This window comes from Poeciliopsis prolifica, unplaced genomic scaffold (genome assembly GCF_027474105.1).
Source record: "Poeciliopsis prolifica strain line A6 unplaced genomic scaffold, Auburn_PproV2 SCAFFOLD037, whole genome shotgun sequence".
NCBI lineage: Eukaryota > Metazoa > Chordata > Actinopteri > Cyprinodontiformes > Poeciliidae > Poeciliopsis > Poeciliopsis prolifica.
This window is the reverse complement of record NW_026562412.1, coordinates 1,761,879-1,777,260: the sequence shown is the minus strand read 5'-3', so window position 1 is coordinate 1,777,260 and position 15,382 is coordinate 1,761,879. Positions and strand designations below refer to the sequence as shown.

The 15,382-nt window shown below is 41.8% G+C and overlaps 1 protein-coding gene and 1 long non-coding RNA gene across 6 annotated transcripts in view; one reads left to right on the top strand and one right to left on the bottom strand.

Moving 5' to 3' along the window:
• luzp1 (leucine zipper protein 1) overlaps window positions 1–15,382 on the top strand; it is a 43,974-nt gene that overhangs the window by 14,453 nt on the left and 14,139 nt on the right. For 3 of the 4 annotated variants that reach the window (XM_055053242.1, XM_055053244.1, XM_055053243.1), the window contains exon 2: window positions 11,375–11,414. The exons of the other annotated variant lie outside the window; for it this stretch is intronic. The gene's annotated coding sequence lies outside the window, so the exon portion shown is untranslated. The remainder of the gene's footprint in view (window positions 1–11,374; window positions 11,415–15,382) is intronic. 4 annotated transcript variants of the gene reach the window in all.
• Window positions 2,900–6,464, bottom strand: LOC129374702 (uncharacterized). Of its 2 annotated transcripts, none has more exons than XR_008607534.1 (4): window positions 6,115–6,464; window positions 4,099–5,138; window positions 3,840–3,997; window positions 2,900–3,374 (listed from the first exon to the last, which is right to left on the bottom strand). It is a non-coding gene; the product is annotated as an uncharacterized LOC129374702 (long non-coding RNA). The 2 variants fall into 2 exon arrangements; XR_008607535.1 differs by having other exon boundaries at window positions 4,099–4,924.

Below are 15,382 nucleotides of genomic sequence, written 5' to 3'. Positions count from 1 at the left end.
TTGTCTGAGTTTCTGACCACAAGGTCAGCATCACAGTGAAAATCAGAGATCAGGCCGAAGTTTTTACAGGAACCAATCTCATTGCTGACTCAGCTTCGCATCATTTTTTCTCCTCTTCTAGTTTTTCTGGTGAAAAGGAGAGGGAGAGTCGACACGTGTTGCATCCTCAGGTTCTGCTGAGTCGTCCGCTGGGCCGTTCCTGCGCCGCGTGACGCTGAAGCCGTTCTGTGACATTGTTGGCTGTCAGTGGGGCTGAATAATGAGGAGCTGCTGGGAACCGGCCGGTAGCGTGTGAACGTCTCGGCGGCGCTTTGAAAAGCTGGGAGTTATTAAACATTAGGGCTGGTTCTGCAGGTTCACGGTGAAGTTCAGGAGCTGAACAGTTTTCCATTTGACGAGTGCAGAGGTGAAGGTTTGACCCCACCTTGCTGTGCTGCAGGAATGCAGCAGGAATGCAGATGAAGATTCAGACTCTGTTCCACTTTTCATCTTTTTATTCCTTCAATCTAAATGAATAATTTTATTTCAGTCGTTTTTGCCTCTTTTACTTTTCCTTGGTCTTCCTTTGCATTCTGTTCACTGTGTTTGATTTGGGCATTCCTTTCCCCCTTAGCAGACAAAACAACCACAGACCCCACTGAACACACACACACACACACACACACACACACACACACACACACACACACACACACACACACACACACACACACGCTCTCCCCCTAATCACTCACAGGAAATGGGCTCCCATGCAGGCTCGGCCCGCCTGGCTGCTGAAAGCCAGGATGGCTTTAAGGCCATGAAATGTTCTCCAGGAAAACGAACGTTGGCTTCTTCTGCCTTCGGGTTGTCGTCTGTCCGTCTGAAAACGTTCCTTCCTGCACTTTAAGGTTCATTTTGTTGCAAAGATTTTCTGTTTCTCTGTTGGTTCTTGTTCTGAAAACCTTTGAAATCGATGCAGAGTCCATCATTACAGTCATAAACTGTTTCTTGTATTATTTTAACATTATCACTTTAGAGCATCGCTAAACGCTACGTTGGGAATCGCTGCATGTCGTCCCTCCTATCAGACCTCCTGGTGTTGGCAGCATCATGCTGGGAGGATGGAACTAAATCTAGGAAACTTGTTTTTAGAAAACCTCTTACAGGCTGCAGATTGGAAAAGTAGAATGACCTAGTCAAAGTAACAACCAACATTCAACTGAGAATCAGTGAATGAACCCTTGATTTCACCTTCAAATGATTATTTACTTTAATACAGATTTCTTCTGTTTTTTCAGTTTCTAAATAACCATTTCTTTATTTATGAAGCAAAACAAAAATCCATAACACTAATTTATCCAGATTAATCGAGAACATGAACATCTTTAAGCGGCCGGCTGTTTACTTAAATTTATTATCAGACCAGTTACTGCAATAAACAATAAGATTGTGGTTTTCAGACCAATTTAATGGCAAAATAATACAAGAACACATTCTCAAAGATCAATAAAATTTAAATTCTTCTAAATATTTTAACTCTGGAACAGGATGACATTTTGAATATCCAAAATAAATATATTTGCCTGATAAGTTGGCAATAATAATTTATTGCCAACTTCGTGCAACAGAAGCTTTATGTCTATATTTGCTTATGTTGAATTTGTCGACCTCACAAACAAATAAAAGAAAGAAAGTTGGTTCTTTATTGCTTTTTGGCTGTTTTACAGTGAGACTTCTGGCCTAGTCAAATCCAGAATTTAACAAGTTTGGGTGGCTCAGGTTGGTTTGAGTAACTTTAACAAATCCTGGTTTGGAAGCTGCGCTTTATTTTTCTTTCTGCTTTGACTGAAACACGAGGAGCATCAGGCTAAAGCTAACAGGAAACACGGTTCTTCTGCTCCGGCTGAATCGATTCTTCTGCTCCGGCTGCCCAGCCAGCACACCTAGGTGGGCCCCATATGGGATATAAGTGGGCAGGCAATATGGGTCCCAAAAGGGTTTGTCCACGGTTTCCATGGTGGCCCCACATGGGTTTGCCCAAGTAGATTTTAATGGGTGCTAACTGGGTTTTCAGTGGGTCCCACATGGTTAACTCACATGAGGCCCATCTGTGGCCCACTAGGGTGCTGTCAAGAATATTTACGTGGGTCCCAATTGGGTCTGAACTGGGCTAGAATATGGGTACCAAGTGGGTTTGTCCACGGTTTCCATGGTGGCCCCACATGGGTTTGCCCAGGTTGATTTCAATGGGTGCTAACTGGGTTTTCAGTGGGGCCCATGTGGTTAACTCACATGAGGCCCATCTGTGGCCCACTAGGGTGCTGTCAGGAATATTTACCTGGGTCCCAATTGGGTCTGAACTGGGCTAGAATATGGGTACCAAGTGGGTTTGTCCACGGTTTCCATGGTGGCCCCACATGGGTTTGCCCAAGTAAATTTTAATGGGTGCTAACTGGGTTTTCAGTGGGGCCCATGTGGTTAACTTACATGAGGCTCATCTGTGGCCCACTAGGGTGCTGTCAAGAATATTTACCTGGGTCCCAATTGGGTCTGAACTGGGCTAGAATATGGGTAACAAGTGGGTTTGTCCACGGTTTCCATGGTGGCCCCACAGGGGTTTGCCCAGGTTGATTTCAATGGGTGCTGACTGGGCTTTCAGCGGGACCCAGATGCCTTAATCCTGTAGGAACAATTCTCATCTAACCTGGATGTGAATTACATTCATAGATATGCAATCTTGATCAACAATCCAAAGTCTAGCTTAAAACGTGTTCAAATAAAAAATAAAAAAAAAAAGAGATGAAAAATTTATTTTGCTCAAGGCTTTTATTTAGTAATTTAAAATATTGTCAGGAGTTATTTTTTACCTCACTACAGCAATTATTAGAACTTCATTAATACTCAGGAAATGGTGCCACAAAAAGAAATCTGCAATTATTCACGACATCTTTGAAAATAACAGAAGCTAGTTTACTATAACAAACTTATAAACAGATCTATAAATATATATCTATAGATGCACACAAATAAAGACACCTACATATTTTCCTACAGGTCTATAAATGTATACATCTAAATACTATCTATATAACTTTATACACGTATATTCACATTGATACACACAATGTGAATATACACACCTATATAGATCTTTCACAATACATTTTTGTTAAACATTTTTAAAAATAACCTACATGCCATATGCATGCTTAAATTTGAAATCTCTCATACTTTACTGAAACTGTCCATCTTGAAAGACCTCCCCAACCTGAGTTTGAACTGGCAGTCTCTCTAGTCTATTTCCACTTCCACTCGGGCTCCAGTAAACCACTTCGAGAGTCTTTGCTGTATGCTTGTGTGATTCTGTAGATGGATAATTTCTTTTAAGTCCCCTGAAATAACAAGCAAAGGTAGAAATTGTATTAGTGTTTCATTTTAGCACAATGTAACATTCATGAGATTTGCATCTCCCCCTTCATGGGGCAAAAATGCTTGCAGAGATATGCCATAATCAAAAGGACTCTTGAGTCATCATTATTATGTACAGAAACTATATTCTTACTGTAAATTTAAAATATATCCATCTATATAAATCAACTACTAGGTTCTATCGTGGTTTTGTGGTTATTTTAATATTGTTTGAAATGCAAACAATATTACCTTCAAATTTTTAAGTTCTTAACAACAGTGAAAGAATACTGTTCAAATAAAACCAAAAATTGAAGACTCAATTTTTAACCTAAAAACATTACTAAAAATAACAAACAAAAGCATAAAACAACCAAAATAAATTAACATATGTTTAAGAAAGAAAAGTGAAAAAAAAAGTTACTCTGACAATAAAAACTGATATTTACCATACAAAACATCAAAGAGACGCAGGTCCAAGAGCTTGTTTCCAATGTTGGCCAAAAAGGTTGAACTGGACTTCCAGTTCATGGGACATGAGGAATCGCACAGCTGGTTGTATTGTGTCATCTAAGGATGCTCCTCCAATTTCTGTAGCCATGGCAACCTTAAGTACAATGACAATAACAGGACAACATTTTGTTTTTGTTCATCAGTTTGTCATTATATCACTCTTATGTGCTTAATTTCACTAACATATTAATCTACCTTTTTCAAATCATTATAAAGTGATCTTCACACGCTGATCCTCTTGAAGCCTGCAAAAATATATATTTTATTAGTGCAATATAACATTTAGACTTTTCAAAAAAATAAAAAAATTAAGGCAAAACAGCCTTTGTATGGATTAACTACTGAAGCCTTATATTGTAAACACTGAACAGTTTTGCAATTATCCTAATTTCTTTGTTAACGTGACAGGACTAAGACAGTAGTATTACTCTTAAGAGAAGTTTAGAAAATCACTATAAATGTAACTAATAAAGCCTAAAACATTGCACATATAAAAAATTAGAGCTACAATTAAATATAAGTACATTTCACATAACTGCTAGCTAAATATTGCAAAAATATCAAAAAGAATTTCTTCATCTTTCAATATTTGTTTCAGGCTTGGCCACTGATTGACATGATGGGTTTCAATTTACGGACCCACATGCAGTAACCACACGTTGGATAGGGATGAGTGAGTGATTTATTTACAACAGGACAAAATAAAATCTATTTCCCGGACATCAGCGGAAGGGTGAGGACCACTCGACCAGGTTGGCCTGAAACGAGAACTTAGTTATGACGGGCTTAGAATGAGTGATCGGAGGGGAAACAGGAACAGGCTTACTTCGGTGCGGGTCTTTCGAGGCGTGGGTGTGAGATGCCAGGTTCCTGAGAGAGGGTGTGCAGCGGTTCCGAAGGTAAATGCGAGGTGGGAATGGAAGAGAGCTGGAAGCTCGAAGGGTGGAGTGGAGGCAGTGGAATCGGCGGAGCGAACAGGCAGGTATTCACTGGTGAGTTCTCGAATGAGGCGACAAAACCCCTAGGATCGAACAAACACAGAGACCAGGTGACTTCTAGTAGACACAGAAACGTTCTCAGAAAACTGTTCACAACAGGAGAGGCCAGAGTGACTACCGGTGTATGCAACCATCTAGCATACACCAGTAGAATCTTCAGTCAATCTAGCGTAGACTGAAGATTCTGCTGCTCCTCCACCTGTGCCAAGCTCCACGGGCTCCTCACAAAGATCCTCGCTGAAATAAGATGCAACACTCACATACACACACAGGAACCCTGACACTGATGACTACTCTAGACCAACACAATAGCGGCAGATTGAAATAAACTATGACATAACAAAACGCTTTAAAGTGTCACACAACAATTAAAAAAAGAATTTAAAAATATGAACTACAATGCCTTCATCCTATTTACAAAAAACCTTTTAGGCCCAATATACTGAAACCACATGGGCCCCATATAGTGTTCCCATTTCTGTCCCATGCCCAGTTAGCCCACGTTAATGCTGAATTGGGCCCATACATTTAACCCAATTGAGCCAACAATATGAGTCCCATTTCGGTTAACCTTTTGAGCCTCACGCAGTTGGCCCAGATAAAACCCATGCCCTCTTATCATTACCTATATAGCCCAAAGCTAAACGATTCAATGCAGTTTTATTGAAAAAAACGACAATAATAATCTTGCATGGGTCCCAGCCAAACCAGCCTGAATCCATACATGAGACCCACCCATGCATGCTGATGTGACTGTGAGAAAGATTATTAAAAGCCCAAGTACATAGAATGAAAGCACAATAGTTACTCTTTTTAAATCATACAAATGGTTTTATTGTGTCCAGACACTTTGTAACAACCTCTGCTAGCAACATAGATTCTTCAGTGAACCGATTTCATTCTGCCTCGTTGGCGCTCAAATGAACCAATGGCAGCTCAACAAATAGAATGGCGGCGGTATTTGAAAATGGTTTGGCCCACAACGCTGCGTTTGAAATCGGTCTGCACTAAAATCTGCTTATTGTGTGTAGCTGTGTGTGTTAGCAATATCAGAAAAAGTATCACCCTAAAGAAAAGCAAAAATAACAATAACAATTAAGTCTCTTTTGGGATACTGTCGTCCGATTTGTTACGAGCAACAATTTTTTTAACAAGCGATTTAAAATCTCTCCCTAAAATTTGGTACTAGGTAAAACAGAAGAAATGTACTTACAGATTCTTTCGTAGATCAGCCAACAGGCAGACTCCGCGCCAACGGACTGATGAAGAGAACAGGCTTGATTTTGAAACCGCATATCCATCCGCGGGTCATTTTACGTTTTCCAAGAAACACAAGATTAATTTTTGAGAGTGCTACATCGGTTTAACAAATGTAAAACCGATGTAGCAAAAGTTCTCAATGTAAATAAATACATTTCGTTGTCCTCCTTATTCAAATATGTTTTGGAACTATTTTCTTCAGTGGATGTGTAAAGTGCCTACCGGTACTTCAATTCACCAACCTTTATTGGCAACGGTGCCTCAGAGCAAACAATGAACAAAAAGGTAATTGGAACCAAATGAATCATTAACAGAAATGTTACGTTTTTTTATTTTTATTTTTATTTATACTGATGACTTGGAAAATGTTTGCAAATATATGAAAAAACAGATGCTCAAAATTTTACTCTTGTCTCTCACTTGCTAATGAGTTTTGTTTATTTTCTAAACATTTTGTGATATTTTTCACAATGGTCTGATCTGAACTATTTGTCCAAATAAAAATTTAAATCTTGCTGCGAACAGGCTGCAGTAAACTCTATGGATGTCTAAACATCCAATTGATAAAAAATAATAATAAAATAAAAAAAAAGTTATTATTATTAAAAATAAAACAAGGACTAAAGCTCAACCATGACCACTCTGTGCTTAATTTTGAGTAAGCACCAGAATATGAGTTTACGTATATATTTCAAACAGATTATTTCAAAAAAATGTTTTAAGACATTCAGACTGCAATAATAAAATGAAAAAAAGTTAGGGTTCAAAGTGTAGCAAGAGCAATACTGAACTGGCTTTTGCTTTGACATACAGTGAAAAGTTTGAAAGTGACAGGGTAACCACATTGTCGATTAAAATGTTCTACAATTTTGTCCCATTTAGACCATGAAAAAAAGTACTAGGGGCTACATTTCCTGCCCAGGTCCAACCCATGTATGGTTAGCCCATGCTCATGTCATGTTAGTTTAATGTGGACAGCCCACATTGGGCTTCTCATGTGGGGCCCATGATACTGAAACCACATGGGCCCCAAATAGTGTTGCCCATTTCTGTCCCATTTCCAGTTAGCCCACATTGTTGCTGAATAGGGCCCATACATTTAGCCCAAATGGGCCAGCCCATAGGGGTCCCATTTTAGTTAACCATATGTGTCCCATGAGGTTTGCCCAGATAAAACCCATGACCACTCATTACCCATATGGCCTACTACAAACCCAAGGGGGGCCCACTCATGCGTACTGGCTTGGAGACTGGACTGGACTGTTCTAGCATAAAATAATAACATGAAAAAATGTTAAGGGTTCAAAGTGTGGCTAGAGCAATACTGAACTGGTTTAAAGCATTGTAGAATTATTTTTAATGTTTTAATATCCTGGTCCTCTGGAAGCCTAGTGTTGTAAATGAGCCAGGCATAGATATCACACAGTGAACATGTTTTAGGTTCAAACATTAGGAAGACATGGATGTTCTGTTCTATCAGCAAAATATATCCTTGGGTGATCTCCAAGACGAGGTCACCTTCGTCCTGGAGACCTCGACAATGGTCAAGGTCACCAACCTTTACTATCGTCGAGGTTTCCTACAAGGAAAAAATTAAATTCTACAATTTACCTTACATCAACTCCATTAGAGGCCAGCTGAGTAACAATTGCCTTGGCAAAGACTATAAAGCTGACATCTCGGGTAATTCTTTCCAAGTTTTGAGAATCTTGCTCTTGCAGCTTTTGCTTTGACATACAGTCAAAATTTTGAAAGTGACAGGTTAACTACAGGGTTGGACAATGAAACTGAAACACCTGGTTTTAGACCACAATAACTTATTAGCGTGGTGTAGGGCCTCCTTTTGAGGCCAATACAGCATCAATTCGTCTTGGACAAGTATGGGGCCAAGGGAATGCCATGATATGGCAGCCCACACCATCAATGATCCACCCCCATGCTTCACTCTGGCATACAACACTCTGGCTGGAATGCATCTTTGGGGCTTCTCCACACCGTAACTCTCCCGGATGTGGGGAAAACAGTAAAGGTAGACTCATCAGAGAACAATACATGTTTCACATTGTCCACAGCACAAGATTTTCGCTCCTTGCACCATTGAAACCGACGTTTGGCATTGATACGAGTGACCAAAAGTTTGGCTATAGCAGCCCGGCTGTGTATATTGACCATGTGGAGCTCCCGACGGACAGTTTTGGTGGAAACAGGAGAGTTGAGGTGCACATTTAATTCTACCGTGATTTGGGCACCGTGGTTTTATGTTTTTGGGATACAATCCAGGTTAGCACCCAAACATCTCTTTAAGACAGCTTCATCTTGCATCCACAGTTAATCCTGTTAGATGTGGTTCGTCATTCTTGGTGGTATGCTGACATTACCCTGGATACTGTGGCTCTTGATACATCACAAAGACTTGCTGTCTTGGTGAACAATTTGCCCTCTTTTGAACTCCAGTATGTCCCAAATAATGTTATGTGCATTGCAATATTTTGAGCAAAACTGTGCTCTTACCCTGCTAATTGGACCTTCACACTCTGCTCTTACTGTTGCAATGTGCAATTCATGAAGATTGGCCACCAGGCTAGACCAATTCAGGCATGAAACCTCCCACACTAAAATGAGAGATGTTTCAGTTTCATTGTCCAACCCCTGTACATTGTTCTACAATTTTGTCTCATTTAGCCCACTTAAAAAAGGACTGGGGTCTACATATCCACACCCAGGTCCAACCTGGGCGTGGATATGTACTGACCACACTGAACCCACAGTGGGTTCAGTGTGGTCACGCCACATGGTCTCCCCATGTTGGGCCCATGACATGAGCCCATGCTGATGTCATGTGGGTTCAGTGTGGTCAGCCCACATGGTCTCCCCATGTTGGGCCCATGATACTGAAACCACATGGGCCCCACATAGTTTTGCCCAGTTCTATCCCATTCCCAGTAAGCCCACTTAAAAAAGGACTGGGGCCTACATATCCACACCCAGGTCTAACCCATATATGGTCAGCCCATGTTGATGTCATGTGGGTTCAATGTGGTCAGCCCACATGGGCTTCCCATGTTGGGCCCATGATACTGAAACCACATGGGCCCCATATACTGTTGCCCAGTACTATCCCATTCCCAGATAGCCCACTTAAAAAAGGACTGGGGCCCACATATCCACCCAGGTCTAACCCATATATGGTCAGCCCATGCTGATGTCATGTGGGTTCAGTGTGGTCAGCCCACATGGTCTCCCCATGTTGGGCCCATGATACTGAAACCACATGGGCCCCACATAGTTTTGCCCAGTTCTATCCCATTCCCAGTTAGCCCACTTAAAAAAGGACTGGGGCCCACATATCCACACCCAGGTCTAACCCATAGATGGTCAGCCCATGTTGATGTCATGTGGGTTCAATGTGGTCAGCCCACATGGGCTTCCCATGTTGGGCCCATGATACTAGAACCACATGGGCCCCACATACTGTTGCCCAGTACTATCCCATTCCCAGATAGCCCACTTAAAAAAGGACTGGGGCCCACATATCCACACCCAGGTCTAACCCATATATGGTCAGCCCATGCTGATGTCATGTGGGTTCAATGTGGTCTGCCCACATGGGCTTCCCATGTTGGGCCCATGATACTGAAACCACATGGCCCCCATATACTGTTGCCCAGTACTATCCCATTCCCAGATAGCCCACTTAAAAAAGGACTGGGGCCTACATATCCACACCCAGGTCTAACCCATATATGGTCAGCCCATGCTGATGTCATGTGGGTTCAATGTGGTCAGCCCACATGGGCTTCCCATGTTGGGCCCATGATACTAGAACCACATGGGCCCACATACTGTTGCCCAGTACTATCCCATTCCCAGATAGCCCACTTAAAAAAGGACTGGGGCCCACATATCCACACCCAGGTCTAACCCATATATGGTCAGCCCATGCTGATGTCATGTGGGTTCAATGTGGTCAGCCCACATGGGCTTCCCATGTTGGGCCCATGATACTAGAACCACATGGGCCCCACATACTGTTGCCCAGTACTATCCCATTCCAGATAGCCCACTTAAAAAAGGACTGGGGCCCACATATCCACACCCAGGTCTAACCCATATATGGTCAGCCCATGCTGATGTCATGTGGGTTCAATGTGGTCAGCCCACATGGGCTTCCCATGTTGGGCCCATGATACTGAAACCACATGGGCCCCATATACTGTTGCCCAGTACTATCCCATTCCCAGATAGCCCACTTAAAAAGGACTGGGGCCCACATATCCACACCCAGGTCTAACCCATATATGGTCAGCCCATGCTGATGTCATGTGGGTTCAATGTGGTCAGCCCACATGGGCTTCCCATGTTGGGCCCATGATACTGAAAACCACATGGGCCCCATATAGTGTTGCCCAGTACTATCCCATTCCCAGATAGCCCACCTAGTTGCTGAATAGGGCCCATGCATTTAGCCCATATGGGCCAGCCCATATGGGTCTCATTTTAGGTTAACCATATGTGTCCCATGCAGTTCGCCCAGATAAAACCCATGCCCACTCATTACCCATGTAGCCCACATCAAACACAAGTGGGGCCCACTCATGCGTGCTGGCTGGGTGAATCGATTCTTCTGCTCCGACTGAATCGATTCTTCTGCTCCGACTGAATCGATTCCTGACTGAATCGGTTCTTCTGCTCCGACTGAATCGATTCCTGACTGAATCGGTTCTTCTGCTCCGACTGAATCGATTCCTCCTTCCTGATTCAGTCCAGACTCTTGGACCTGGATTCGGCTTAACCAAACATATGGAACACTACTGTCATGGAATGCTGCAAGTCGGCAGAGTTTCCTCCATGTGTGTGTGTGTGTGTGTGTGTGTGTGTGTGTGTGTGTGTGTGTGTGTGTGTGTGTGTGTGTGCGCGCGCGCGCGCGCCTCTGCAGTCGGCTGAATGGGGCCTTCTGTTGTGCTGGCCAAACATTGCCTGTCTGCTCATGCATGAGTCCCATATCTGAGCCGTTAGCTCATCCTTAGCCGGTTAGCTTGACTGTGAACAATCTCCCCTACAGTGGCTGCATTGTCAGCCTCGCTCCTGCCAAGTGCACCAGATGACATTGGTGAAAGATGGCGTGTGCGTGTCTCTATGTGTGTGTGTGCTCTGATATTATGATGACCGCTGCTCCTCTTTTCCTAACCCATGCCCTCTGTGTGTTTCTGCAGGATGCAGGGCTTCTGCAGGGGAGTGTGATGAATCGTTACAGTAAGTCTGAGTTCCTCTTTTCATCTCTTCGCAGAAAAGATTTTAAAAAAGTAAAACATTCACACTCCCCGAAAAGTTTCAATTTGTCACATTTCCACGGCAAACGTGTCATTTTAGACCAAAGCTAACATGAGAACATGAGCCAGGCTGACTTAGCGGCGCTAACTTTTCCCTTAGCGCTTCAAGTTGTTGCTAACATTTAGTACACGTCGCTTCCCCTGAGGTCATTTTTCTTGATTAATTGGCTGTTTTATGAAATTTCAGCTGATTAAAGTTGATGTTTTGGTTATGGACTGTTGATCATTTCTAAAGTCTTAGATATTTATATTCTTGCTTTTATTGTGGAGGGTATAGGCAGGTTGAATATAGCACCTCAGCATTAACTTGTTTAAACACAAAGTTTATATCAAGATTTTACGTTAGTTCTGACTAAATATATTGTTGATGTAGCGCTTTAGCAATAGCTTCCAGTAAAACCTGTTTTGGTATTTAGCTACGGAAGCCCAGGTGGGATAAATTGACCTCTGAGCGTCAGGCCAGGGGGAGTCGAGCGAGTCGCTTTATTTCTTTTTAATAAATCATAATCTGTCGGAGGAGAGAACTTTATTTTGTTACAAGGCATAAAACTCATTAAACCGAGAAAGTTTTACATCTTGGCTTTTTTATGATATTTTTTTACATTATAAAAAGGAGTATGGAGCATGGATTAATTTACCTTTGCATATGTTTATATGTAACCACATGACAATAAATCAATAAAAAGGCAACAAATAAAACTTTAAAGGAGATCAAGAAAGTTTTTTTTCAGAAGAAAAATAAATTTTTATTGCAGAAATGATTTTTTATGTCCTAAGGAATCCTGGTGGTGGCATGAACAACCAGACAACAAAGTAAATAATAATCAAAATCTGAACTGAGCATAAAGACTTGCTGTTTTAGCTTTTTAAGAAAAGATCAAACTTTATTTCCCTCTGAGGTGGAAATGTTCCTTCTGCTCTTCAAACATGAAAGAAAACACATTTATAAAGACAGCAGTTTGCACATAAAACACCAGTTAGATTTTATTTATTGTTGTATTTATGACTTTATGATTGCCGGGGTGTATTTTCTGAGGTTTTTTATTTTTTATCTGGGCTCATTTATTTTCTGGCCATCAGATAAATGTAGATAAATTCAGATGTTTTATTATTTGTGTGGAACATCCTGCTAACCGACAGCAGGTCTGATCGCCTCTTTAATAAACGTAATTTTTCTCCAATCTTGGTGAATTCATGCAGGACTGTGAGAAGTCGTCTGTACTTCCCTGTTTCGCAGCCTGCTGGCTGCAGCAGCTCCTGGTTGCTGGTTTCATTCCCGGCTCCTCGGAGCTGCCGACTCTTACGAGTGTTGCCGTGTTTCCTCTTATCAGTGTGACGCTCTCGCATTCCTCCAGGAGCAGCTCACGTGAGACGCAGCCTCCCGAGTCGGGTTGGGCCGGGCCGGTTGGGGGTTCGATGTCTGCTGGAGTGTTTGAGCAGCTGCTGGGAGTTTTAAATAGGTTCGGAGGGCAGCGCGGCTCACGCCGTGTCACCGGGGTCACAGAGTTTGTGCTCGGGGCAGATCGCTCGCTCTGGGATCGTTGGGAAGGTCTGCCGTCAGCACTTCCATGATCTCAAATTAAAGATTTACTTTAGTGTCATGAAGACACTTTGGGTTTTTATGAATCGATTTCAGACATCTCTAAATTCAATCAATAACCCAAACAGCCACTGGTGATTTGATTATTGGTCAGGATTCATCATTCAGCAACCAAACTATTTATTGACAAATATCTGATGTGCGTCAGACAATGAGCTGCATATTATTGCCTCTTTTATCTCATTTTCTTCCCATTTGTTTCTTTTTTTAGTTTTATATATATATATATTATTTTTTTTTTTTCCAATTTCTTGCTGGATTTTGTTCCCATTTCAGTTATTTTTTCCTTTTTTTATTTATTCCAGTCTAATTTTTGTCAAAAAATGTTTTGTTCTTGTTTTTCTTTTATATTTAGTTTGAAACCTTGACATGAATAACATGAACATGGTGAAAAATATGATTTCTTTTCTTGTTTAACTTTTCGCCGTCGTGAACATCAGCCTCCCAGCTTCTGTCGTGGTGGTGACGCGGTTCCCTTTCTCCCGCAAAACGAAACTCTTCTTCACTCCTTTTCCCGTCATGTCAGAATCTGTGGGGAAGAAACACGGCTCTCTGTTATTTATCGACCCTTTTTTGTACATTCAGTCGTACTTTTGCAGAAATGAAATCGTACCTTCCATGTTGACATTTTTCTAGACTGACAGAGTGCGAGAAACAGGAGAAAATCCAACATGACAGCACAGGAAACGGCAAACCGACCATTATAGGACGCTGACTTTCTTTATCTTGGAAACCGGGGCATTTGGGCCAAGCTTCAGGTCTCCGCCATCTTGTGGTTCCAGTGCTGCGCCAGCATCCATCCACACACATCAGTACGTTTGCATAAATACCGTTCCTGTGGCCCGTTCCCTGCAAGGAGACAGGCTTTCTGATTGGACCGTTTATTATCGTGTTTATGAAGCAGAAGAGCCTCAAAACCAAGTTAACGTCAAGTGCAAGAAGAGAGAGAGAGGGTCTTCTCCCCCTGCTGCTCCTCTGCACAGAACAAAATGTACTAAAGGGGAACGGTCAGGCCTGAAGCCTTAATTATATGCTTTCTGCTGTAACCTTGGTGTGTGTGTGTGTGTGTGTGTGTGTGTGTGTGTTGTGTGTGTGTGTGTGTGTGTGTGTGTGTGTGTGTGTTTGGGTTTTTAAGAAATTCTGAAGTGGTTGACAGAACTTTTCTGCTGAACTTCAGCCACGTCTTGTAGATGTTTGACTTTTATTCTCAGATTGAAGGAGAACAGCAGAGTTTTAGATTCATCCACAGTTTTAGATATAAAGCGCTGCGGTCAGACAGGATGAAAATGTTAATTTATGGCAAACATTAAAAAAGCAGAACTTTGTATAAAGCTCACAGTGAAACATGGTGGTGGCAGCATTATGCTGTGGGGAGGTTGTAAGTGATTTGAGACTGCAGAGGAGATTCATCTTCCATCACGACAATAAACGTAGAGTCAGAGATGACAGAATGGCCTAATTAAAGCCTGTTGAGAATATGTGGAAAGATTTTTGACTTTCCAGATATTCTGTGGAATATTTCTATTTTCTCATGCAAACAGAAATTTATTTAGTTTATTAAGTATTTAGTTTTACAGCTTAACAACGAGCTAAATATATAGCATGAGGCTAAATGTTTATCATATTAAAGCCAGTTAAAATTTTTAGCTAGCAAGCTATACATTTAGCTCTCAGATAAATATTTAATAATATTTATCTTTCATTGAAGTGAGATGAATTTAATTTAGAAGGGAAAAACAAACATTCAACAGATTTTTAGACATTTGAGCTGATTTAGGACTCGCTTCCCAATAAACCCTCCATAGCTGCTGGTCGTAATATTATTTTAACTCAGGTAAACCGTTTTCCTGCTTCTAGTTTTCAGTGGCAGCGTTTTTGCCCGATCCTCATTCTGCAGCCCTGATTCGCCACGAAGAGCTGAAATATTTTCCACCACTGACCAAATCTGTCTTTGATGTGTTTATGAGAATCTCCTGCTGTATTTTTAGTCTGGACTGGGATCAGTCGCAGCGACGATGCTGGATCCCAGCAAAGCGAAGGTGTTTCTGGCTGCTTCCCTCTGATCCTCCAGGACTTTATCTGTTCATGTCAGCGTTGCTGAACCAGCACAACCCCATGACATGTGTACGTTCAAAGCATATTTACTTCTAATAAGACTTTTAATGAGCTGCGGGGAGACAGCTTTGGGTTTCATCACACCAAATAAAAGTATAGAAAGTGTATTATTCCATCTCAAAGGACACGTCAAAGACTTCTGCACACATGGTTCATATAGACGCAGATTTACGGCG